General features: G+C 47.9%; 1 protein-coding gene across 3 annotated transcripts in view; it reads left to right on the forward strand.

The window, feature by feature from the left end:
- The first annotated feature begins 7,841 nt into the window (after window positions 1-7,841).
- The window catches only part of PIK3CB (phosphatidylinositol-4,5-bisphosphate 3-kinase catalytic subunit beta), a 266,903-nt gene continuing 256,017 nt past the window's right edge, over window positions 7,842-18,727 (forward strand). For all 3 annotated transcript variants that reach the window (XM_068280541.1, XM_068280540.1, XM_068280542.1), the window contains exon 1: window positions 7,842-7,999. The gene's annotated coding sequence lies outside the window, so the exon portion shown is untranslated. The remainder of the gene's footprint in view (window positions 8,000-18,727) is intronic.

An 18,727-nucleotide genomic window follows, 5' to 3' on the forward strand; every position in this document is an offset into this window, starting at 1 on the left:
CATAGTTGTTTTTGAGGTACCATACACGATTGTTTGATTTGTCAGAAAATCCAGAAAAAATGATTGAATATAAAGATTTCTCCAACATGCTTCCCCCCCCCCCCCCCCCCCTTACGATTACTTTGTTTCAGCAGGATTGGCACTTTTATCAGGTTGATAGAAATCTAACATTTAATGGCACTTTCGTGGTGAACTGTGAACAACATAAGTTACATTGGATCAGCGCTGCATAATATGTTGGCGCTATATAAATCTAATAAATAATAATAATGTTGGTGTTGACACAATATGAGCCAAACACTCTGCCCGCTGTTTTAATAAGCAGCACTACACAACCGCAGTGTAAGGCCAGAAACCCACTAGGAGCAATTTTCTAAACGCTTTGAGATTTGAAAATTCTTGCAAATGTAAAGCTATGGGTGTGATCCCACTTGGGAGATGTGATTTTATAAAAATCCCCCATAGCATTGCATTACATTTTTACTGTGGGCAGGTTATGTAGCTGCTCCTAGCTGTTTTGGCTATTAGAGGCAGCTGTAAACAGCTATTTCCTGTCTGTGAACCTTGTTACATTGTAACAAACTGCCAAAAGTACCGTGGTCCCAGAGCTTCTTGTGGGAGGGGTTTCAGCTCAAAATCAGTCATACAGCGCCCCCTGATGTTCTGTTTGTGAAAAGCATTATATTTCTTATGTAAAAGGGGGTATCAGCTACTGATTGGGATGAAGTTTAATTCTTGCAACTGGCAGAGTCCCAGTGGATTGGCGTACAGCCCACGTTTTCCCATTATTTAAGAAGGGCAAAAAATCTGATCCAGGAAATTATAGACCTGTAAGTTTAACATCAGTTGTATGCAAACTATTTGAGGGGTTACTAAGAGATACTATACATGACTTCATAGTAGAAAATAATCTTATTTCTCAGCATCAACATGGGTTTACTAAAGACAGGTCCTGTTTGACTAACATGCTCAGCTTTTATGAGGTAGTGAATGCTAATATGGATATTGGGAATGCTGTAGATGTGATATACTTGGACTTTGCAAAGGCCTTCGACACTGTTCCCCACAAAAGTCTGGTGCAAAAGTTGAGGATGCAAGGACTGGGGAAGAGTCTGTGTTCATGGATAGGGAACTGGCTAATGGACAGAAAACAAAGAGTTGTGGTCAATGGATCATACTCAAAATGGGAGACTGTTAGCAGTGGGGTCCCACAGGGGTCTGTTCTGGGTCCAGTGCTCTTCAATTTATTTATTAATGACCTAGTAGATGCAGTAGTGAGCAATGTTGCTATTTTTGCAGATGATACAAAATTGTGCAGAATCATTAACTCTCAGGAAGATAGTGTCATATTGCAACAGGATCTGGATAGGATGGCTATATGGGCACATACATGGCAGATGAAATTCAATGTTGACAAATGTAAGGTCATGCATTTTGGACGTACTAATGGTCTAGCACCATACAAAATAAATGGGATACAGTTGGGGACATCAAACTTGGAGAAGGACTTAGGAGTACTCATTGACAACAAGTTAAATAATCGTACTCAATGCCAAGCAGCTGCAGCTAAAGCTAACAAAATTTTGGGATGCATTAAAAGGGAAATAAAAACTCGAGATGCTAGCATAATATTGCCCCTGTTTAACTCTCTAGTAAGGCCACATCTGGAATATGGAATTCAGTTCTGGGCACCACATTACAAAAAAGATATTGCAGTTTTAGAGCAGGTGCAGAGACGAGCAACAAAATTGATGCGTGGGATGGAAGGTCTCACTTATCGAGAAAGGTTAGATAAACTGGGTTTATTTAGTCTAGAGAAAAGACGCCTTAGAGGGGATCTAATTAACATGTATAAATACATCAGAGGGCAATATAATACCTTGGCGGATGAGCTTTTTGTCCCTAGGCCTTCTCAAAGGACTAGAGGACATGATCTGCGCATGGAGGAAAAATGTTTTAGCCATTTATTTAGGAAAGGGTTCTTTACAGTAAGAGTGATTAAGATGTGGAATGCATTGCCACAGGAAGTCGTTATGGCAAACTCTATACCTGCATTTAAAGGGGGCTTAGATGCTTTCCTTGCGTTGAAAGACATCCATGGCTACAATTACTAGGTAATGCCTAATGATGTTGATCCAGGGATTTTATCTGATTGCCATCTGGAGTCGGGAAGGAATTTTTCCCTTTAGGGGCTAATTGGACCATGCCTTGTAAGGGTTTTTTCGCCTTCCTCTGGATCAACAGGGATATGTGAGGGAGCAGGCTGGTGTTGTACTTTATACTGGTTGAACTCGATGGACGTATGTCTTTTTTCAACCAAAATAACTATGTAACTATGTAGGTTGGAGTTTCTCTTTAAACTATGTCCCTGATTCACAAAAGTCTGGTAAAATTAACATGTGCACTTAACGAAGACCTGAGATGAATGGATGCAAAACATTTATACTTACCTGGGGCTCCCTCCAGCCTTCTTCAGGACGCGGGCTCCCTCACTGCCTCTCCGGTTGTTTGCTAGCTGTTCCGGTATTTCTGGCCAGTCATGCTCCATCACACATGCGTGCCGTGGCCCTCCGCACATGCTCATTGTGCTTCCGTGGCCTGGAGTGTCCTGAGCACAGACGTGACTTTCAAAAGTACAGTGTCGGCTAGCAGATAACCAGAGTGGCCCGGAGACGGTGAGGGAGCCCACGGCCTTAAAGGGAAAGTTCAGGGAGGGGATTAAAAAAATAAAAATAAATTTCCACTTACCTGGGGCTTCCTTCAGCCCGTGGCAGGCAGGAGGTGCCCTCGCCGCCGCTCCGCAGGCTCCCGGTGGTCTCCGGTGCCCGACCCGACCTGGCCAGCCTGGCTGCCAGGTCGGGCTCTTCTGCGCTCCATTTCCTAGCACTTCTGCGTCCCACGTCGGCGCGCTGACGTCATCGGACGGCCGCCGTGCTGTACTGCGCATGCGCAGATCTACTGCGCCTGCGCAGTACAGCCCGGCGGACGTCCAAAGACGTCAGCGAGCCGGCGTGGGGCGCAGAAGTGCTAGGAAATGGAGCGCAGAAGAGCCCGACCTGGCAGCCGGCCTGGCCAGGTCGGGTCGGGCACCGGAGACCACCGGGAGCCTGCGGGGCGGCGGCGAGGGCACCTCCTGCCTGCCACGGGCTGGAGGAAGCCCCAGGTAAGTGGAAATTTATTTTTATTTTTTTAATCCCCACCCTAAACCTTCCATTTAAGGGGGATGGAGGAAGCCCAAGGTAAGTATGTTTTTCATCCATTTGTCTCAGGTACACTTTAAATTTTACTGCCGATTACGCAAGTAATGTAAAGTGCACTGCACAATTACTGTTTCATTATGTGCACAATGCTTGCTTTGTATATCCGTAACACTATTTACATGACATGCAGTACACTAGCAAAAAGTTTGTCCAGCTTGACATGAGGCATGAGGCTTGTCATGTTTATGCATGCAGCTTACAATCATATCGTACTCGATAAGAGCAGGGACGGCCTTTGACCTGAGCGACTGGTGCGATCGCTCAGGGCGCCGACTTCCAGGGGGTGCTCCTGTCCCCTGGCCGCATGTTTTGATATGGAGGCTGCCGCTGCGGGCCCCGGCTGGGTCCTCTCGCTCCGCCCCCTGGTACCGCTGCTGGGGGCAAACATGTCCGTGATGGAGGGGGGAGCCGCAGCGCGGGGAGGGCAGCCCGACCTCTCCCTCCCTTCCTCTCCGGGCCACCCTCCGTGCTCCCCCCTCCGATCCGATGCAGACTGCAGCACAACAACTCACCTCCCTGGTTCCGATCGCCGGCGCCTCTCACTTGCCGCTGGTCTCTTCTACATACATAGTCACTGATACACACTAAACTTCCTGCTTAACAGGAAGTTTAGTGTGTATCAGTAACTATGTAGAAGAGAGTAGACCAGCGGCAAATGAGAGGCGCAGGAACAGGCATTCGGAACCAGGAAGGTGAGTTGTTATCTCTCTGGAGGGTGGCCCGGAGAGGAAGGGAGGGAGAGGTCGGGCTGCCCTCCCCGCGGCTCCCCCTCAACTATGAGGGGAGGGGGGAGGGCACCTACCTACCTACTCTATACTGGGGGCAGCTACTTATCTAGCCAATACTGGGGGCACCTACCTATCTAATCTATACTGGGGGGCAGCTACCTATCTAACCTATACTGTGGGCGGCTACCTATCTAGCCAATACTGGGGGCACCCACCTATACTGGGGGGCAGCTACCTATCTAACCTATACTGGGGGCACCTATCTAAGTATACTGGGGGCAGCTACCTATCTAACCTATACTGGGGGCAGCTACCTATCTAACCTATACTGGGGGCAGCTACCTATCTAACCTATACTGGGGGCAGCTACCTATCTAACCTATACTGGGGGGCAGCTACCTATCTAACCTATACTGGGGGGCAGCTACCTATCTAACCTATACTGGGGGGCAGCTACCTATCTAATCTACACTGGGGGCAGTTACCTATCTAATCTATACTGGGGGCACCTACCTATCTAATCTATACTGGGGGGCACCTACCTATCTAATCTATGCTGGGGGCAGCTACCTATCTAACCTATACTGGGGGCAGCTACCTATATAACCTACACTGGGGGCAGCTACCTATCTAACCTATACTGGTGTCAGCTACCTTTCTAACCTATACTGGGGGCAGCTACCTATTTAATCTATACTGGGGCAGCTACCTATCTAACCTATATTGTAGGTACCTACCTATCTAACCTGTACTGGGGGCACCTACCTATCTAACCTATAGCTGGGACAAATGCCTACCTAACCTATACTGGGGCAATTATACTGGATACCTATACTGGGGGCACCTACCTGGCTAACCTATACTGGGGGGGGGGGATCTATAGCTGGCTACCTTTACTGGGTCACCTATGCCTGGCTACCTATACTGGGGGGACTTATAGCTATATGTCAGGAATCAGGATGGACGGAGGCACGCTGAGCCTCAGGCTGCTGCAGAGAAGCGTGCAGCAGGTGTGCCACTCAGCCCTGTGACAATATCCTGAGTGACGACGAGTCCTCTCCTGCTCCCAGAATCCTGGCACCTACAATGGCACTAAGCCCACCCCGCCATTAGTTTATGAGTGTGGTGTGCTTTCGCGCGAAGCGGATGAATGTGTGAATGTGGGGGGGGGGGGGAGCACCAAAATCTGGTTACGCTCAGGGCGCTGTGAAACCTAAGGCCGGCGCTGGATAAGAGCACCCTTAAATAGGATTTAATTTAATCAGTCTCACCAACATTGGCTATCATTTATAAAGCATTTCCGCATGCTGAAATGCTTAAAACAGCTGACTTTACCGCACACATAGCAAAATCTGCATTCATAAAGCCTCTTTCCGCATGCAAAAATGACACTACCGAGCAGAGTGATAAATCACCGCCTTGTGCGGTGATTATCGGTACAAATGTAGCAAAATGTTCATTCATAAAGATCACCGCAAGCAGTGTGAGGTCGGGAAGTTCCGCTCCCTCTGATGTGGCGATACCAATGTAAATGAATGGAGACACACAGACCTCCCAGGCAGCTGCAGCAGAGCAGAACACGGAGAAATGTATCAACTCGGCAGCTTCCGTGTCTCCGCAAGCCTACCGCCTGCCTACCGCCAGCCTAGTTCGGGGAATCTCCGCACTGCTTCCGCACATGGATACTTTTTTATGAATGCCCACCCAGAAGTCTAAAAACCTGCCAGCGGTGTTTTACCACACTGATTCTCTTTACCGACAGCCTGTTCATGAATGATAGCCATTTTTGGAAATAAGTGGGGACATTATTCACATCACTTTACTAAACAGGCGAGAAAAAAAACGAAACTCAGACTTCTTTCTACTTCTCAAGCAAATATGTATACAAAATATCTATAAAGGCTCGTACCCGCCACACAATTTTATGCGTGATTTTATACATGACGAGCGATAGTTTCCCATGATCTCGCGACGTGGGTACAAGTGCGCCAGGCCCAGTTCACATTAGCGTTCGCTATCCGGATTTTCCGGATCTGATCCGGACCGCATACTGTACAAACGGAACGTACGTTCTGCATAGCAATGTAAAGTCTATGCGGACGTTCACACGCGTCCGTTCCGTACGTACCGGATCCGGACTCTTTTCCAACATGCGCTATTTTTTGGCTCCGGATCTCCGGCCAACGCACCCGGACCGGAGCCGGACTGGAGCCTGACTGCAGCATCCGGAACACAGAAACCAATGGGGAACGGAAGGCACAGAACACACTGCCTACAAAAACCTGACGTTCTACCCCACTTCCTATGCGTATCCAAGCGGCCATTTCAGATGGGGACACATGGGCCAAGCATGTCTGGAGTGGAGCAGCAGTGACAGACGTGCTGGAGCTGTTTGACAGTATGCTGGAGGTGGAGGTGAGGCCTATAGCAGAGGAACCTGATTCTACAGGTGCACCTTCTGCTGACCCCAACATTTTTTTATTTAAATTTCACAATTTTTTGCCCACGGATCCGGATGGCAGCCTGATACAAACGGACCGGATCCGGATCGGACCCGCACGGTTCTGATCAGGATCAGGTCCTGATCCGATCAGGATCCGGTCCGTTTACTTGACAAAACGCAAGTGTGAACGGGACCTAGGCGTACAACAATTTTTAATGTGCGGCGATAACCAGGGCCGGCGCTACCATTAAGGCAAAGGAGGCAGCTGCCCCAGGGCCCCAGAGCTTGTAGGGGCCCCCAGTGGCTACAAGAGGAAAAAAAAATTTCAAATCGGCCTTATAGTTTTTGAGAAAATCGATTTTAAAGTTTCAAAGGAAAAAAAAATACACATTTAAAAACCTGCCGACTTTAATGGTTAATAGCAAATCCACCTTAAATGCTAGAACCCCTAAATTTGCAGGATATGTTAAGGAGATCATTAGGAATAAGAAGAAAAAACAATTTTTCAAAAAGACCTTATAGTTTTTGAGAAAATCGATTTTAAAGTTTCGAAGGGAAAAAGTATACTTTTAAATGCGGTAAATGTCACTTTTAGTAGCAAACCTAACGGTAGTGTAATTTTACATGCATCAAACGAAAGCGCAATAAATTTCCTGACGGGGTTTCCAGGTGGTCTATACGCAGCCGCATCGCTTTGGCCAGGGATCGCTATACAGCCGCAATATGGCTGTATGAAGATCCCTGGCATTTTTTCCTATTTTCCCAATTTTTTTTTATGTTTAGAGTGTGGGAATTTTTTTTTTTTTTAATTATGTGGGGTCCCCCCTTCTGAAACTTTTTAACCCCTTGTCCCCCATGCAGGCTGGGATAGCCAGAATGTGGAGCTCCGACCGATTGGGACTTCACACCCTGACTATACCAGCTGCAAAAAAGGTCCCCTAATGCTGATTTTTGTCCCGGGGTATATGTTGGGGGGGCCCCCCAGGTTTATTTTGCCCTGGGGCCCCATTGTTGCTTAAACCGGCCCTGGCGATAACGACCGTTGTCCCGTGCAAAATGCTGCTATGGTTGGAACTTTTGTTTGTGTCAGTTGTGTGCAGTGTCTGTGGGCACGAAGATGGATTGGGGAACGCTCGCCGTGGGGGGAAGTTGCTGTGATCCATCTTCCTGCGACTCTTCAGGTAAGTATTCAGCTTTTAGCAACCGCATCAGACCGTGCATAGCGCAAGGCGAGAATGGGACACCCTGGAGCAGAACGAACAGCAGGTGGGCGGAGCTTGTGTCTGCGATATAGAGACACGGCTGCACGGAGAGAAGACGGGACACCCTGGTGTAGAGGAGAGCGGTCAGCTGGTGGGCGGAGCTTGTGTCTGTGATAAGAGAAGCGGCTGTACAGAGAGGACGGGGACGGGCACACAGCTGCTGAAGGCGTAATCACAGTGCGAGGCGGAGGAGGCGGGCAGGCGGGAGCGCGCATTCGGAAGACTCTACTGAGGCGGCGGCGCGCATTGTGAACTCTGAGCAGAAGGCGGGAGCGCGCCCTGACTTCCCTGCTCTCCGCAGCTCCGGTAAGTCCCGGTGTGCAGTTCTGTAATTAGGTAATATTTCTGTATATATGCGGCGTATGAAGCTGGTTTGTGCTCGCTCCGGGTCCCCTGGTGGTGTCCTTCTGTCCTCATAGACTTATCGTGCAAGGCTTGTCAGTGGCGGTGCAGCGCTGCTTCCCTCCAGAGTCCACACTGGTGAATGGTCTGCACTGTGTGACTGTCCCCTGGTGTGTGTATGGGGCTGTCATGTGTCCGTGTGACCCGTGTATTCCCGGAGGGGGAAAACCTGTGCAGCTGCCTCTAGGCATATGTGCCAGCCAGGGGTGCGGAGCTGTGTGCCAGCCAGGGGTGCGGGGCTGTGTGCCAGCCAGGGGTGCGGGGCTGTGTGCCAGCCAGGGGTGCGGGCAGTGCCAGCCAGGGGTGCGGGCAGTGCCAGCCAGGGGTATGGGGCTGTCGGGCTGTCATGTGTCCGTGTGACCCGTGTATTCCTGGAGGGGGACAACCTGTGCAGCTGCCTCTAGGCATATGTGCCAGGCAGGGGTGCGGGGCTGTGTGCCAGGCAGGGGTGCGGGGCTGTGTGCCAGGCAGGGGTGCGGGGCTGTGTTCCAGGCAGGGGTGCTGGGCTGTGTGACAGGCAGGGGTGCGGGGCTGTGTGTGTGCCAGGCAGGGGTGCGGAGCTGGCAGGGGTGCGGGGCTGTGTGCCAGCCAGGGGTGCGGGGCTGTGTGCCAGTGTTCCAGCGAGGGGTGCGGGGCTGAGTGCCAGCCAGGGGTGCGAGCAGTGCCAGCCAGGGGTGCGGGGCTGTGTGCCAGGCAGGGGTGCGGGGCTGTGTGCCAGGCAGGGGTGCGGGGCTGTGTGCCAGCCAGGGGTGCGGGGCTGTGTGCCAGCCAGGGGTGCGGGCAGTGCCAGCCAGGGGTGCGGGCAGTGCCAGCCAGGGGTATGGGGCTGTCGGGCTGTCATGTGTCCGTGTGACCCGTGTATTCCTGGAGGGGGACAACCTGTGCAGCTGCCTCTAGGCATATGTGCCAGGCAGGGGTGCGGGGCTGTGTGCCAGGCAGGGGTGCGGGGCTGTGTGCCAGGCAGGGGTGCGGGGCTGTGTTCCAGGCAGGGGTGCTGGGCTGTGTGACAGGCAGGGGTGCGGGGCTGTGTGTGTGCCAGGCAGGGGTGCGGAGCTGGCAGGGGTGCGGGGCTGTGTGCCAGCCAGGGGTGCGGGGCTGTGTGCCAGTGTTCCAGCGAGGGGTGCGGGGCTGAGTGCCAGCCAGGGGTGCGAGCAGTGCCAGCCAGGGGTGCGGGGCTGTGTGCCAGGCAGGGGTGCGGGGCTGTGTGCCAGGCAGGGGTGCGGGGCTGTGTGCCAGCCAGGGGTGCGGGGCTGTGTGCCAGCCAGGGGTGCGGGGCTGTGTGCCAGCCAGGGGTGCGGGGCTGTGTGCCAGCCAGGGGTGCAGGGCTGTGTGCCAGTGTGCCAGCCAGGGGTGTGGGGCTGTCGGGCTGTCATGTGTCCGTGTGACCCGTGTATTCCCGGAGGGGGACAACCTGTGCAGCTGCCTCTAGGCATATGTGCCAGCCAGGATGCGGGGCTGTGTGCCAGCCAGGGGTGTCGGGCTGTGTGCCAGTACTGGGCATATAGGAAGCTGCGCTGATCATGTCCTGCAGGCAGTGGCGTAGCTAAGGAGCTGTGGGCCCCGATGCAAGTTTTACATGGGGCCCCCCAAGCACTCTATACATAACAATTGATACGGCGCACCAAAACCTGGCAATGGCAACTACAGTGTCACAGGTGCAAGAAGGGATGGGGAACAGTTTGTTAATGATTACCAATATTAAAAGTATCTATAGAAGTGATTATTATGAGCACAGTACCAATATGGAGCTAATACTGTAGTTGTGGGAGGGCCCCTGGGGCCCCTCTGGCCCAAGGGCCCCGATGCGGTCGCTACCTCTGCACCCCCTATTGCTACGCCCCTGCCTGCAGACATTGCTCCCCTTCCATTCCTCATTCATCTGCCCCATAGGCTGTGCTGGTAAAGCTAACCTCTGTGGGTTGGTGACGGGACCAGAGGGGATTTTGGAACGTTTGTTGTTAATTCTTATCCTTAGTTATGCAAACACTTAATTTGATTTATTATGGCAGCAACTATAACTCTTCAGAATAGTCAGGAAGTGCTAAACTAGGGTCACACATCCAAGAGTCATTTCAGAGTGGGGGTCACAGATCCTGGGGTCATGCCTGTACTGGGGTCACACATCCCGGGGTCATGCCTGAGCTGGGGTCACACATCCTGGGGTCATGCCTGAACTGGGGTCACACATCCCGGGGTCATGCCTGAGCTGGAGTCACACATCCCGGGGTCAGGCCTGAGCTGGGGTCACACATCCCGGGGTCAGGCCTGAGCTGGGGTCACACATCCCGGGGTCAGGCCTGAGCTGGGGTCACACATCCCGGGGTCAGGCCTGAGCTGGGATCACACATCCCGGGGTCAGGCCTGAGCTGGGATCACACATCCCGGGGTCATGCTTGAACTGGGGTCACACATCCTGGTGTCACGCCTGAACTGGGGTCACACATCCCGGGGTCAGGCCGGAACTGGGGTCACACATCCTGGTGTCGGGCCGGAACTGGGGTCACACATCCTGGTGTCATGCCTGAACTGGAGTCACACATCCTGGGGTCATGCCTGAACTGGGGTCACACTTTCCGGGGTCATGCCTGTTCTAGGGTCACACATCCGGGGGTCATGCTTGAGCTGGGGTCACACATCCTGGGGTCACAAATCCTGGGGTCATGCCTGAGCTGGGGTCACACATCCCAGGATGATGCCTGAGCTGGGGTCACACATCCCGGGGTCATGCCTGATCTGGAGTCACACATTTCAGGGACATTCCTTTACTGATGTCACACATCCTAAGGTCATTCCTGAGCTGGGGTCATACCTCCCAGTTGTACCTCAAGTGGGTTCACACATTTCAGGGTCATTTCTTTACTGGAGTCACACATCCTAAGGTCATGTCTGAGCTGGGGTCACACATTTCAAGGTCATTCCTTTACTGGGGTCACACATTCTGGGGTCATGCCTGAGGTGGGGTCACACATTCTGGGTTCATGCCTGAGCTGTGGTCATACCTCTCAGTCGTACCTCAAGTGGGGTCACACATCCAATGGTATTGTACGTCAGTGCGTCACTTGGCCCAGTTTTGTTGCCCTAGGGATGGAGTCCCAATCTCTGCAGGCAACATTTGTGAACACAGGAATGCTGGTTGAGCAGCAGGAGGACGGAGGACAGTCATCCAGCAACTTGTGAATCAGAATTTCAGGATACCATGAAATAAATTCTTAAGAATATTAGGCAGTCAGATTTTAGTGTTACCCACTTGCAAGATGCAAATTCCTGTTTCATTTTTTGATGTAGTGGAAGAAAAAAAATTGCTATGACACTGTTAAGGTGCAGCAGTACATTTTTTTTTCATCAGATGCAATCTTTTGACGTAGTTTCTATGATCAAATTGTACAGAAAAATGCGCAGGTGAAAATCAGTGTAAAATGATTCTATGGCCGATAGGAACAGAAAATTGAATTGACCCGAAAGTTGGATTTTACAATCGTATCTGAAGAGTGAAAATGCCATAATTGCCGATCTGATTACTTACGATCTTAAAAAGTGCGTCAAGATCACATCTGATGAAAAAATTGTACCGTTAATGGGCACCTTAAACCACATGCACTGCTAGGCTAGGCTATCTCAGGTGGAAAACAGCAGTAAAAAAAAAAGAGTTCCTAACTGATCCCCACTCTACAGATAACACTCACTCTCTCTAAATGCAAGTATTGGCTGAAGCAGGGCTTTAAAGTGGAATTCCAGGAATTCCTATAAGTCCCCCTCCCCCCTCCCCAGCTCCTGCCGGTTCCAGTGCTATTATTCATCAATAAAAAGAATTGCCACAAATACTGTAACTTTATCTTCACCCAGTGGCCATGGGGCTCTTCTTCCAGGTTCCCTCCTGCTCTGGAGGTGATAAGCTGCATCCTATCACAGTGAACGGGGTCAGCACTGCACTGACGCATTCTCTTGCAATACACCACCATTGTACATCCATAGGGCTTATTCTCACATGGCAGAACCATATCGTTGCTGCATATATTAACCTTCGACATTCTGTGGATCAAACATCATTAGGTTTCTGCATAATATGACCAAATGGCTGCATTCCTAACCACAAGTGTGTCAGCGGCTAACACATGGGGCAGACACTGTGCAGTAGAGAACTACTGGATGTACTGTTTTTCAGGTGGCTGCTATCCCCTCAGATGTACAAAGCTCAGAAGTTCTATAAAGAGTAGTTAACAGGCAGTGGACCCATGTGTGCGAATGTGCCCTGAAGCTAGGCATATGTGGGTTGATTATGGCTTTATATGCCAAGCTGACTGATCCCTCCCTCACTGAAATTTAAGGAGGTTATAGATTCCTGTACCACACGGCAAACTCCATTTCAATAGGTTTTTAGAAATTACAAGGGTGCCATGTGCTGTCAGACAAACAGGGCTGAGGAGTCGGGGCAATTTTTGGATTTTTGGGTACCTGGAGTCAGAGCCGGTGGTTTCATAACCTGAGGAGTCCGAGTCACATCATTTTTGCACCAACTCCACAGCCCGAGTAAGTATTAGACTAAGGAGTCAGAGTTGAGGAGTCGGAGCAATTTTGGGTACCTGGAGTTGCGGTTGGGGTCGGTGGTCTCATAAACTGAGGAGTCAGAGTCGAGGAGTTGGAGCAATTTTCAGTATATGGAGTTGGAGTTGGTGGTTTCATAAACTGAGGAGTCTGAGTTGGAGTCAGATGATTTTTGTACCGACTCCACAGCCCTGCAGATAAATATTGCAGCTTGCATTCTTTTCCCGTCAATGCAGAAGGAACTCACTGTTCACAAAACACCTGTGTTTTCTAATGAGTATGGCTAAATAGACTCCCAGTAGTCCAGGCGCCACAGGAAGATGCAGTTGCGGTTCCCTGTAGGACCCCTTGTATGGTATGGCATTATATACATTATTACTAGTGCCTAGTCTTCTGCTGTATGTGGTATGTAAGACACTGAGCCATGTTTAGTTTCATCTGCTTCTGTAGTGCACAGAAGGAACGGTGAATGTGTTTACACACGTATAGCTGTGTACATTCCTGCTCTGAATTTTAATGCCCTTCAGCCCTTCTATAGTGCTTCTCTACATTACTGTCGGTTTTTGTAGCCGTCGCTTGCAATATTGATTTGTTGTGGTACGTAAATGGAAACAGACGACTTCTAGAGGCATTATATTTAATATTAATGGTGGCCATAAACAGGCATTTTCTATTAGACGCAAGACTGGGAAAGAATTCTTTCAAGTCATGTAAATTGATTGTTGTCATTATAGGTTTATTATTGAAGTAGGCAGTAAACTCCTGGGTGTGATTTTCTGCTGAACCAACGCCGCTTCTTTCATATCCATGCTGCTATTTGAGCTTAACGATTGGAGGAAAATCAGTGGCTTTGGTCTTGGCAGTGTATGTATAGTACACTGTAGAGCTCTGCACACTACAAGTAATAATCAACTGGCCAGTCAGGCAGTGAATTTTGCTGGGCTGTGAAACTGGAGTCGAGGAGTTGGAGTCGGAGCAATGTTGGGTACGTGGAGTCGGAGTAGTTGGTATTATAAACTGAGAAGTTGGAGCTGGATGATTTTTGTACCAACTCCACAGTCCTGGTTCTACCAACTCCTCAGAGTCACGGAGTTGGAGTTGGAGCAATTTTGGGTACCTGGAGTCAGAATCTGTGGTTTTCATAAACTGAGGAGTCTGAGTTGGAGCCAGATGATTTTTGTACCGAGTCTGAGTAAAGGAGTCGGAGTCGGGGCAATTTTGGGTACCTGGTGCCAGTTGGTGGTTTCATAAACTGAGGAGTCAGAGTTGAATAATTGTACAGACTCCACAGCCCTGGAATTTAGTATAACATCATGTAATATCAAACTGCAGTCATGCTGAAAGCCCTGTCTCCTGTGAATAAAGCAACATGTTTTGGCATCATGTGATGTTTTGGCCTCACCAACTGAGGTTCAGCTCTCCTAAATCCTGATATATGTCTACAAAACGTATAGGGGATTTCTTTTGGATCAAAGGATGGCTTTAAATTTAGCTTTTTGCTGTGGTAGGCAATATTGTGAGGTTTAGTTAGTGTTAGGGTTACGGTTATATACTCCCCTTAGGGTTGTCTGTTCGGGTTAGCAACAGAATCAGGTTAGGGTAGTGGTAGCCATGTTTCTGTGAAAGGTGAGTGTCTGGTGACAGTTTAAAGGTTGTCCGGTGTTAGTAATTGAAAGGTTTTCTGAAATGGTGAAGGAGTAGGTTAGAGCTACTGTCACTTTGTTTTGGGTTTTTGGTTTTTATTGTTCAGCATAGAATTGGAGTTAAGATTACTGCCTAGCATAGAATTAGGGTTAAAATCACTGGTTGTCAAATAATTTTGGTTAAGTTTACTATTTGGCATAGAACTAGGGTTAAAGTTACTGTCTGGCATAGAGTTTTGGTTAAGGTTACTGTCTGGCAACGAATTGGGGTTAAATAACACCTGAAGTGAGAGGGATATGGAGGCTAACATTTATTTCCTTTTAAACGATGAAGATTACCTGGCTGTCCTGCTGAGCCTCTGTCTCTAGTGCCTTTAACCATAGACTCTGAACAAGCATGCAGATCAGATGTTTCTGACTGAAGTCTGACTAGATTAGCTGCATGCTTGTTTCAGGTGTGTGATTCAGACACTGCTGCAGCCAAAGAGATCATTACTGCCAGGCAACTGGTATTGTTAAAAAGGAAATACATATGGCAGCCTCCATATCCCTCTCACTTCAGGTGTGCTTTAAGGTTATTGTCTGGCATAGAATTGAGGTTAAGGTTACTGCTTAGCATATAATTAGGGTTATAGTTACTGTCTGGCATAGAATTGGAGTTAAAGAGACACTGAAGCGAAAAAAAAATTATGATATTATGATTTGTATGTGTAGTACAGCTAAGAAATAAAACATTAAGATCAGATACATCAGTCTAATTGTTTCCAGTACAGGAAGAGTTAAGAAACTCCAGCTGTTATCTCGATACAAAAAAGCCATTGATCTCTACGACTTTCAAAGTCGTGGAGAGGGCTGTTATCTGACTTTTATTATCTCAACTTTAAGTAAGGCCCCGTTCACACTGCACGCGTTTCCACCCGCGTTTTGGAAACGCGTGCAGGTGGCCGACACGCACGACATCAGACATTGCATAGAGTGCAATGTCTGATGTTCACACTGCATGCGTTCCGGACCTGTGCGGTCCGGGAACGCATGCTGCATGCATTTTTTGTAAAAACGCATGGCTGTCCCATTCACTTTTCAGTGATGGGATCAGCCACGCAACGCACACAAACGCGGATGGCGTGCGTTCATACGCTTGCGGTCCGCACGCGTTCCGCATGCATGGCCATCCGCGTTTGTGATGTGAACGGGGCCTAAACAAATGTCTTTTTCTCTGCCAGAGGAGAGGTCATTAGTTCACAGACTGCTCTGAAAGAATCATTTTGAATGCTGAGTGTTGTGTAATCTGCACATATTAGAGAATGATGCAATGTTAGAAAAAACACTATATACCTGAAAATAAAAATATGAGAATAATTTCTTTGCTGCTAATCTACTAGTAGTTATTCATAGTACACAACCAATTCATTATATCATATATTTTTTTTCGCTTCAGTGTCTCTTAAGGTAACTGTTTAGCAAAGGATTAGTGTTAAGGTTACTATTTGGCATAGAATAGTATGGTTGCTGTTTGGCATAGAATAGGGGTTAAGATTACTGTCTGGCATGTAATAAGGGTTACGTTTACTGTCTGGCATAGAATTGGGGTTACATTTACTGTCTGCCATATAATATGGCTTATGGTCGCTGTGTTATATAGAATAGGGGTTAAGGTTACTGTCTGACATAGAATAGGGGTTATGGTTGCTTTGTTATATAGAATAGGGGTTAAGGTTACTGTGTGGCATAGAATAGGGCTTATGGTCGCTGTGTTATATAGAATAGGGGTTAAGGTTACTGTCTGGCATAGAATAGGGGTTATTGTCGCTGTCTGGCATATAATAGGGGTTGCATTTACTGTCTGGCATATAATAGGGGTTATGGTCGCTGTGTGATATAGAGTAGGGGTTAAGGTTACTGTCTGGCATAGAATAGGGGTTAAGATTGGTGTTTCTTACTGGAAAAGTCAGTGACAGAAACCCAGAGTCCTTCTGTGCACAAAGTATGGAGCTGCCAGGAGAGTTGGAGTTGCTTCCTCATCACAGAGCCCTCACTTGACCCCAATGACTCCATCAATCTTCTCTCATCTATAGAGCACAGGGAGAAGGTGAAGTAAAAGATCAAACCCCCACCCCGCAGCTTCTCTCCTGGCTGATAATGGGAATGGGGAGGGTTGTGGACAGCTCACAGATTACTATTCTCTCAGGCAAGTAGCATCTGACATTGGCACAGGAAGATAGCCTTGCAAAGCCAGCCAGCCAGAGAATATAAAAAAACGGTTTATGTGTGATGCACAAACTTTGTGCGTTTCAAATTATGTTATGTTCCACACAATGGCTATCATTCATAAAGTATTTCCGCATGCGGAAATGCTTAAAACAGCTGACTTTCCCGCACACGTTGCAAAATCTGCATTCATAAAGGCTCCTTCCGCATCAAAAGCTGACATTACCGAGCACAGCGATAAATCGCCGCCTTGTGCGGTGATTATTGTAAAAAATGTAGCAAAATGTTAAGTCATAAAGATCACCGCAAGCGGTGTGAGGTCGGAAGTACCGCTCCCTCTGATGTGGTGATAACAATGTAAGTGAGTGGAGACACACAGACCTCCCAGGCAGCTGCAGCAGAGCGGAACACGGAGAAATGTATCAACTCGGCAGCTTCCGTGTCTCCGCAAGCCTACCGCCTGCCTACCGCCAGCCTAGTTCAGGGAATCTCCGCACTGCTACCGCACCTGGATACTTTTTTTATGAATCAGCAGCCAGAAGTCTAAAACACAGCCAGCGGTGTTTTCCCGCACTGGTTCTCCATACCGACAGCACTTTCATGTATGATAGCCAATATGCATTAATTAACATATGCCTAAACTAGGGCTTTAAGAAAAATTATAGCTAAAATCCCCAGATACATAAATGTCACTCAAAGAAAACTAAACTGGTTTGCATCTAATGCTGGGAATACACGTTTCGTTTTTGCCTTCGTTTTAGCCTTCGTTTCGATTGTGCCTTTTGTCCTTTTCGTTCCCGAAATAATCGAACGTACGGTTAATATCACCACCCACGGTTTCTTTTTTTTTTCCGATTCTGATGGTTTCGTTTTTCCAATGATCGAAGGCTGCAAAGAAACGAAACGAAAATCCCTTTTTACAGGGACGGACTAACATAAACGAACATATAATCGATCTGAACAGCCATCAAGCCTACCAATGGCTCAATTAGATGGATAAAGAGAGATAATATCAAACATGTTCGATCACTAGTCGTTCGTTTTTGGGGTCTATTAATCGAAACTATAATGAGATTATGACTATTTTCACATACGTTTTCAACACTCGATTCGTTTACTGAACGAATCGAAGGCTAAAACGAAGGCAAAAACGAAACGTGTATTCCCAGCATTAAATGTGGCCACCTCCACTTCTACAGTAATTCTCATGTGTGTATGAAATCCTGTTCCTGGGAAGATGACACCTATAAGATGAATCTCCACCATAATGACCTAAATTACATGTGAACCCCCCTCCCTCTGTGAGTAACTGCTTACACAAGCCAGGATTACTATGTGCCTGACTGTGATACTTTATCATTCCATGCAGGAGAGTCCAAAGAATACAGCAGTATTACCTAAGCACAGATACTCCCTTCTGTATACTGGATTCATGTGATCAACCATCTGAACCAAGTGTTACATTTCAGCCTAAAGGTGCCCACACATGATACAAAAAAATGGTCCAATTTTACGGCAATTCACTAAAAACAATCAGTTGTCTTGAAGGATTGAAGGCTTTTTTTTTCTTCTTTTTAATTTGAGCAAGAAAACCGATCAGATTTTCCCCCTTTTTTTTTTCGATATAAGTCGATCAGAAGCGGTGGATTTTCTTTTTTTTCTTTAAAAATTGAATGTTCTATGGTAGATTGATTTCTTGCAGTATAGAGCAGATTTTTCTTTCATAATTGGGGAATAATTAAACACGTGTGTGGTATATTGGTCAGATTTTTTTAACTGTTACAATCTATCATAAGCATTGATTGTAATTCTTGAATTGAAAGGGATTACAAAAAATGTATAGAGTGTGGCCAACTTTACACTGTGACAGACTTCTGTCTTCTATTTGAAATCTGGAACACTAACTGCAAGGAGTTTGTATGTCGTCCCTGTGCTTATGTGGATTTCCTTCCACATCCCAAAAGCGTAGAGATAAGTTATTTGGCCTCCCATGAAATAGAAAATGATGGACTTATGGCTGTGGTAGGTATTAGATCTTAAGCCGCTCTGAGGGACAGTAAAGGTGCCCATACACTCGTCAGATTGGCAGCAGACAGATAAGAAATGCATCTGATGATCTATCTGATGCGTTTTTAGAACATTTTTTACCAGGATAGAATTCCAATAGATTTCAGTTTGAAATCTGTTGAAATTCGATCTGATGGCATTTTTTTGCCATCAGATTTCCATTAAGGCCAAT

Source organism: Hyperolius riggenbachi, chromosome 4, assembly GCF_040937935.1.
Source record: "Hyperolius riggenbachi isolate aHypRig1 chromosome 4, aHypRig1.pri, whole genome shotgun sequence".
NCBI classification, from domain to species: domain Eukaryota; kingdom Metazoa; phylum Chordata; class Amphibia; order Anura; family Hyperoliidae; genus Hyperolius; species Hyperolius riggenbachi.